Below are 7,500 nucleotides of genomic sequence, written 5' to 3'. Positions count from 1 at the left end.
GGCGAGTGGCGAACGCCCAGATCGGTCCATAAAAACAAAAAAGTTATGGAAGTGTAAAGAATTTGGCGAATTGTTCAAAAAGTGTATAAGTTTTGGTGGAAACTTTGAAGTTGCACCGCGCGAAAACTACTGGGCCGATTTTGATGAAAATCGAAATCTGAGTCGGGGCCAAGTAGTTTAACAAAGTGGCATACTCAGTTTGTTGAAAAAGTGTGTTAAAAAGTTAGTGAACTTTTTGAGTGGCGATTTTACTAACTTTGTGAAAAGTGGTCCGATTTTCGAAAACGACATTTCGTTCGAAGCGTCTTGGCAAGACAATTTCAACGACGTATCGAGTGTCCGCGCGAAATGAAGTTTGACAAAGTTATTAAGAGTGCAAAAAGTGTATAAATTAAATACTTAAGTGTTTAAAAAAGTGCCTAAAAGTGAACGGATTTTTACAAAAAATACGTCAAAAGACGCGGGCTGACGAGCCCCGTTGACGAGTGTTAGTGTGGTGAAAATCCGTGGAAAAATACGACCAGGATCGCGGGTGGTAGTTTTTCCTATAGTAAAGTGTACACAATATACGGTTCGTCCAGACGTGTTTGCGCAAAGTTTTGCCCTTGGTTGACCTTGGCACGTGCCGGCCGGGCTTGGACGAAAATCTTGCCCCCCCTGGACCAACGGTCAACGGCTGTGACGTCAGCGGCTGCCCCCCCTTGACCAACGGTCATTTGCTGTGACGTCAGCAACGGCCGTATGGGGCGTGACGTCACAGGCATATAGTGAAAAGTGAAAAAAGTGCCATAAGTGGAAAAGTTTTGGACCGATTTGGAAAATTTTTGTTGATAAGTCGCGGAGCCGCCGTCCTCCGGCCATATGCAAAATTTTTTTGAAAAAAGTTCATAAACAAAAAAGTGAGTGTGCACGCGTTTTTTCTAAAATAACTCGGCAAAAGCTGGTTAGATTCGCCCAACCAAAGTGTTAAATGGTGCGGGACGATAATACCTATCGTTTGATACCCATATCGGGTAGCTTGGTGAAAAACCGAATTTTATATTAAGAGTTATACAACTTTTTTAAGTGTTTTTTCGAAATATAATGAAAAGTATGTGGCCAACCGAATCGGAAAAAACACCAACGTGTGCGTCGCCTAAATACCTTTCTGGCGAGTGGTCGAACGCCCAGATCGGTCCATAAACAAAAAAGTTATGGAAGTGTAAAGAATTTGGCGAATTGTTCAAAAAGTGTATAAGTTTTGGTGGAAACTTTGAAGTTGCACCGCGCGAAAACTACTGGGCCGATTTTGATGAAAATCGAAATCTGAGTCGGGGCCAAGTAGTTTAACAAAGTGGCATACTCAGTTTGTTGAAAAAGTGTGTTAAAAAGTTAGTGAACTTTTTGAGTGGCGATTTTACTAACTTTGTGAAAAGTGGTCCGATTTTCGAAAACGACATTTCGTTCGAAGCGTCTTGGCAAGACAATTTCAACGACGTATCGAGTGTCCGCGCGAAATGAAGTTTGACAAAGTTATTAGGAGTGCAAAAAGTGTATAAATTAAATACTTAAGTATTTAAAAAAGTGCCTAAAAGTGAACGGATTTTTACAAAAAATACGTCAAAAGACGCGGGCTGACGAGCCCCGTTGACGAGTGTTAGTGTGGTGAAAATCCGTGGAAAATTACGACCAGGATCGCGGGTGGTAGTTTTTCCTATAGTAAAGTGTACACAATATACGGTTCGTCCAGACGTGTTTGCGCAAAGTTTTGCCCTTGGTTGACCTTGGCACGTGCCGGCCGGGCTTGGACGAAAATCTTGCCCCCCCTGGACCAACGGTCAACGGCTGTGACGTCAGCGGCTGCCCCCCCTTGACCAACGGTCATTTGCTGTGACGTCAGCAACGGCCGTACGGGGCGTGACGTCACAGGCATACAGTGCAAACCCAAAAAGTGCCGTAAGTTGGAAAATTGTGGGCCGATTTGGAAAATTTTGTTGGTAACTCGCGGAGCCGCCGTCCTCTGGGCGCATGCCAAAAATTTTCCGGAAAATCGGAAAAACAAAAAAGTGTATGTGCACGCGCTTTTCCGGCCATATCTCGTCGGAAAATTGCCCGATCCGGAAAATTCCAACGCCAAACGGTAGGGCCGTGAAAGACCAACCCGCCGGTGTGTGAAAATCGCGGATCGGAAAAGCCTGTGAAAAGTTACGAGCGATTTTCCACGAAAAATAGTGTTTTTCCGGAATAACTTTTCCGGGAAAATCGGAAAAATTCAGGAGACGTGTGTAACGGGTGCGCGGGGAAATTCGGCTTGTCTGGACTACCCGGACGTCCAAATCGGACGGTAAATAAGCGAACAGTGCAATTTCCAGTTTCGTGACGTCTAACTGCACCACCAAAGTACTAGAGGGCGCCACCTGTCAAAATTAAAATTGGTCTATCTCTGGAACCACTGGTCGGATCCGGACGGGCAAGTGCTCGCTGGAATCAGCATCGCCCCGGCTATCTGCCAGTGCTGCCATCGTGGCCATTTTCGGCCGTTTCAGGGTTGCCAGTTTTTGACAGGTGGCCAAAATTTCAACTGTGCACCACTCCGAAACGGGTAGCCCCAGCTGAACGGGCAAGTGTTTGCTGACATTGGCACTTGCCCGGCTACCCAGCAGTGTGGCCAGCTTGGTCGAAAACGCTTGCGGCAGTGTTGCCAGCCTTGAGTGTAGTGTATCGTTTCGTGTCGCGCGTTCAACGCAGAGTGCGACGGGCTGCGTCCATACCCTCGTATAAAGAGGTGCGCGCACGAACGGGAAAGTGATTCAACAACGCAGGGGATGGGCGACGAGGCCCAACCCCCACAAGTGAGTGGGCCGTACCAGTTGCGGTCAAGAAAAGGGTCGGTGGCTGTGATGCAGCCACAACCCATCGAGCGCCCGGCCACACCGATGATGGATGTGTGCTATTCAAGCGACGACGACGAGCTGAATAGCACCATCATCGCGATGCCGGAACCCGCGTCGGAGTGTGAGGCAGCGGAGGCGGCCATGGACCTGGAGCCACCAGCAGCAGCACAGCCAACACCAACGGCATCCCCTGTCCCGGGCAACGCGGTAGTTGCTGGGCCCATCGACGCGGGAAGTTGTGCCCTGCTGATGGCACAGCTTCAAAGCATCGGCGCCCAGCTAACGACGGCGCTGGAGGAGCTGCGACTTTGCCGCGAGGAAAACGCGGCACTCCGCCGCGAGAACGAGCTGCTGCTCACGGGCACTCGTTCGGTGCTTGAGCTGCAGACTGCAGCGAACGCAACCCTCCAGCAGTCGTCGGGGCAAGGCGGTAACCGGGAAACGGCCCGGAAGCGCCAACAGCGGCTGAGGAAGCGCGAACGAGAACGGCAGCAGCAGCAGCAGCAGCAGCAGCAGCAGCAGCAGCAGCAGCAGCAGCAGCAGCAGCAGCAGCAGCAGCAGCAGCAGCAGCGCAGCAGCAGCAGCAGCAGCAGCAGCAGCAGCAGCAGCAGCAGCGTCAGCAGCAGCCAGCGTCAGCAGCAGCAGCAGCAGCAGCAGCAGCGCAGCAGCAGCAGCAGCAGCAGCAGCAGCAGCAGCAGCAGCAGCAGCAGCAGCAGCAGCAGCAGCAGCAGCAGCAGCAACAGCAGCAGCAGCAGCAAAGTTTGCCTCGACGCGAACAGAGGCAGCAGCAGCTTCCCCCACGACTGCAGCAGCAACAGCAGCAGCTGCAACAACAACAGCAGCAGCAGCAACCGCAGCAGCAGCTTTGGACAACGGTGGTAAGAGGCCACCCGTCCCAGCGGCAACGCCAACCGCAGCAACAGCAGCAGCAGCAGCAGCAGCAGCAGCAGCAGCAACAGCAGCAGCAGCAAGGTGAGCGCTATGTCCCACCACAGCTCCGGCAGCAGCGACAGCAGCAGCAGCGCTCGCAGCACCAGCAGCAACAGCCGCAGCAGCCGCAGCAGCAGCAACAGCGTCCACAGCAACAGCGTCCACAACAGCAGCGTCAACAGCAGCAGCGACCTCAGCAACAGCGAACACAGCAGCGAAAGCCGGCCAAGCCCGAGCTTATTGAGGTTTCGCCCAACGAAGGTCAGGACTGGGAGAGCCTCCTGCTGCTTGTTCAAACGGCAGTCAGGACTGACGAGCGGTACAAGCCGCTTAAGGACCACGTCGTCCTGGGCCGTCGCACCAGTAAGGCGTTGCTGCGACTCACGCTAAGCCGCAAGGCGAATGCGCAGTATATGCTGCAACAGGTTCGAGCCATCGTGGGCAGTGCTGGAGTGTGCCGGCACGTCACAGAAATGACGACAGTTGTCGTCCATGACGTCGACCCGCTTGCCCGAGAAGACGATTTGACTTCGCTGCTCGACAGCAAGTTCGAGTCGGGAGCGGGAATTGTGTCCACAACGATGACAAAGATGACGGATGGCACCCAACGCGCGCACGTGCGACTGCCCGCGAAGTTTGCGAAGGAACTCGACGGCACTAAGATTAAGCTGGGCTTTTGCGTCAGCAAAATCAGAGCCGCGCCACCGACCCCTCGAGAGCGTGTGCGCTGCTATCGCTGCCTCGAGCTGGGTCACCGGGCCCATGACTGCCGTTCACCCGACGATCGGCAAAACATGTGTATACGCTGCGGCGTCGTTGGGCACATGGCGAAAGTATGCACTTCTCAGCTAAAGTGCCTCAAGTGCGGTGGTCCACACACAATTGGACACCCTGACTGCGCCCGGTCGGCTCCACAATGACCCCACAACTGCGAGTAATGCAGGTCAACTTGGGCAGAGGGGAGAGGGCCCAGGATATTGCCCTCCAAACTGCCCGAGAGAAGAAAGTGGACGTGCTGCTGCTGTCGGAGCTGTATCGGCCGCCTGTTAACAACGGTCGATGGGCCTTTGACTGCTCAAAAAAGGTCGCCATCGTCGCTACTGGGTCGCTTCCCCTACAGAGAATTTGGTGCAGCAACACACCGGGACTCGTCGCTGCCGAGATCGGCGGCACCACATTCCTCAGCTGCTACGCACCACCTCGTCAGCCTACCGACGAGTTCGAGCGCTTCATCGAAGCGGTGCAGCTCGAAGCGCTTACCCATTCACAAGTCGTGATAGCCGGCGACTTCAACGCCTGGCATGTGGAATGGGGAAGCGAGCGCAACAGCGAGAGGGGGGAAGAGCTGTTTAGCGCCATACAGCAGCTAGACCTGGTGGTTTTAAACCAGGGCACGACGAACACCTTTGACGGCAACGGAGCGGCAACAGCAAGCATCGTCGATGTAGCGTTTGCGACACCAACCATCGCGCAGCCGGGAACGTGGAACGTGTGCGGTGAGTACTCGTATTCCGACCACCGGTACATCACGTACACAGTCGGCACCACAGTTCCCGTCGCAAACGAGCCTTCACCACCATCGAGAAGACAGCAGGGACGCATTCGACACGCGGGTAGGCGTTACAAGGCGACGCAGTTCTCGCAGCGAGCCTTCCTGTCGACGCTGCTGGACGAGCGGTTCTCAGAACGGGCGGTGAGTCATGAACGCATGGTCGAGATCATGCTCGCCGCGTGCGACAAAACGATGCAGCGGGTTACAACGTCGCACAGTGACCCCCATCGTGACCTGTTCTGGTGGACGCCGCTGCTCAGGCTGCTGCGAGAGAACTGCGAACGCGCCCGTGATCGAATGCAGCAGACCAGCGACCTGCAAGAGCGGAGCATCGCCGCAGCACAACATCGTACAGCGAGGGCGGAGCTGGGGAAGGCGATTAAGGCCAGCAAGCGGAACTCGTTCCAGGAGCTGATCGACATCGCCGAAGAGAATGTGTTCGGAGCCGGATATCTCGTCGTTCTGTCCCACCTCCGTGGTGGACGGACGCCACCCGAGACGGAGCGGGACAGGCTCGAACACATTGTGTCCGATCTCTTCCCCCAGCACCCGCCCCTCGTCTGGCCAGAAGCGGCAATCATCGAGGGAGAGGAGCGGCCAGGAGCAGTAACAGATGTCTCGGACGATGAATTAAAACTCATCGCACGCCGCATGGCCAACAAAAAGGCCCCGGGACTCGACGGTATCCCGAATGCGGCAGTGAAAGCAGCCATCCTCGAGCACACGGGGGTTTTCACAGCGTTGTACCAGGACTGCCTCGCTAACGGCACGTTTCCTGCAGCGTGGAAGAGGCAGCGCCTTGTACTCATCCCGAAGCCAGGAAAACCCCCAGGATTGAGCAGCTCGTACCGGCCCCTGTGCATGTTGGATGCACTGGGCAAGGTGCTTGAGCGCTTGATCCTCAACAGGCTGCACGAGCATCTGGAGGATCCGGAAGCGACACGACTGTCGGACCGACAGTACGGTTTCCGCAGAGGGCGCTCGACCATCGGTGCCATACAGAGAGTTGTTGAGGCCGGCCAGCGTGCGATGTCGTTCGGTCGCACGAACCGACGCGACAAACGCTTCCTACTAGTTGCGGCGCTAGACGTTAGGAATGCGTTCAATACGGCCAGCTGGCAGGCCATCGCCGCTGCGCTGCAGTCGAAAGGAGTTCCGGCCGGCCTCCAACGCATCATACACAGCTACTTTCAGGGCCGAGAGCTGGTGTATGAAACCTCTGATGGCCCGGTAGTGCGGTCCGTCACGGCAGGGGTTCCACAGGGGTCTATTCTAGGCCCCACTCTGTGGAACACGATGTATGACGGTGTGTTAGACATCGCCCTGCCACCCGATGCGGAGATCCTGGGGTATGCCGACGACCTGGTGCTGCTGGTCCCAGGCACAACCCCAGACAGTGTGAAAGCTGCTGCAGAAGAGGCGATCACCTCAGTGATGGAGTGGATGGCTCAACACCATCTCGAACTGGCGCCGGCGAAAACGGAGATGGTGGTCATTTCCAGCTCCAAAGCCCCGACGCGGATTACCGTCCGAGTAGGCGACGTGGACGTCACCTCGTCCCGCTCGATCCGCTATCTCGGCGTGACCCTCCAGGACAAGTTGTCGTGGCTGCCGCACGTCAAGGAGGTCACCGAGAGGGCTGGGAAGATCGCCGACGCCACATCCAGATTGCTGCGAAACCATAGCGGACCAAGGGCATCGAAAGCGAAGCTGCTAGCTTCGGTGTCCGAGTCCGTTATGCGGTATGCTGCACCAGTATGGAGCATGGAGCTGCAAAAACGTGAGCCTGGTCGCCTGCTGGAGCGTGTACAGCGGAAGATGGCACTGAGGGTGGCACGAGCATTCCGTACCGTAAGGTATGAGACTGCCACCCTCCTGGCTGGCTTGACCCCCATCTGCCTGCTGGTGGATGAAGACGCCCGGGTCTACCAGCGACTAAGTGCCGTCAACCGAACTGACACGAGGGCGAACATCCGGAAGCAGGAGCGACAGGCCACGATTGAGGAATGGCAGCAAAAGTGGGATGCGGAAGCTGACACCAGCCGGTACACGCGTTGGGCGCACCGTGTACTTCCAGACATCGGCAGCTGGCAGTCGAGGAAACATGGAGATGTGTCGTTCCATTTGTGCCAGGTACTCTCGGGA

The sequence above is a fragment of the Anopheles merus genome, unplaced genomic scaffold (assembly GCF_017562075.2).
Source record: "Anopheles merus strain MAF unplaced genomic scaffold, AmerM5.1 LNR4000930, whole genome shotgun sequence".
NCBI classification, from domain to species: Eukaryota; Metazoa; Arthropoda; class Insecta; order Diptera; family Culicidae; genus Anopheles; species Anopheles merus.
This window is presented reverse-complemented; position numbering follows the sequence as displayed.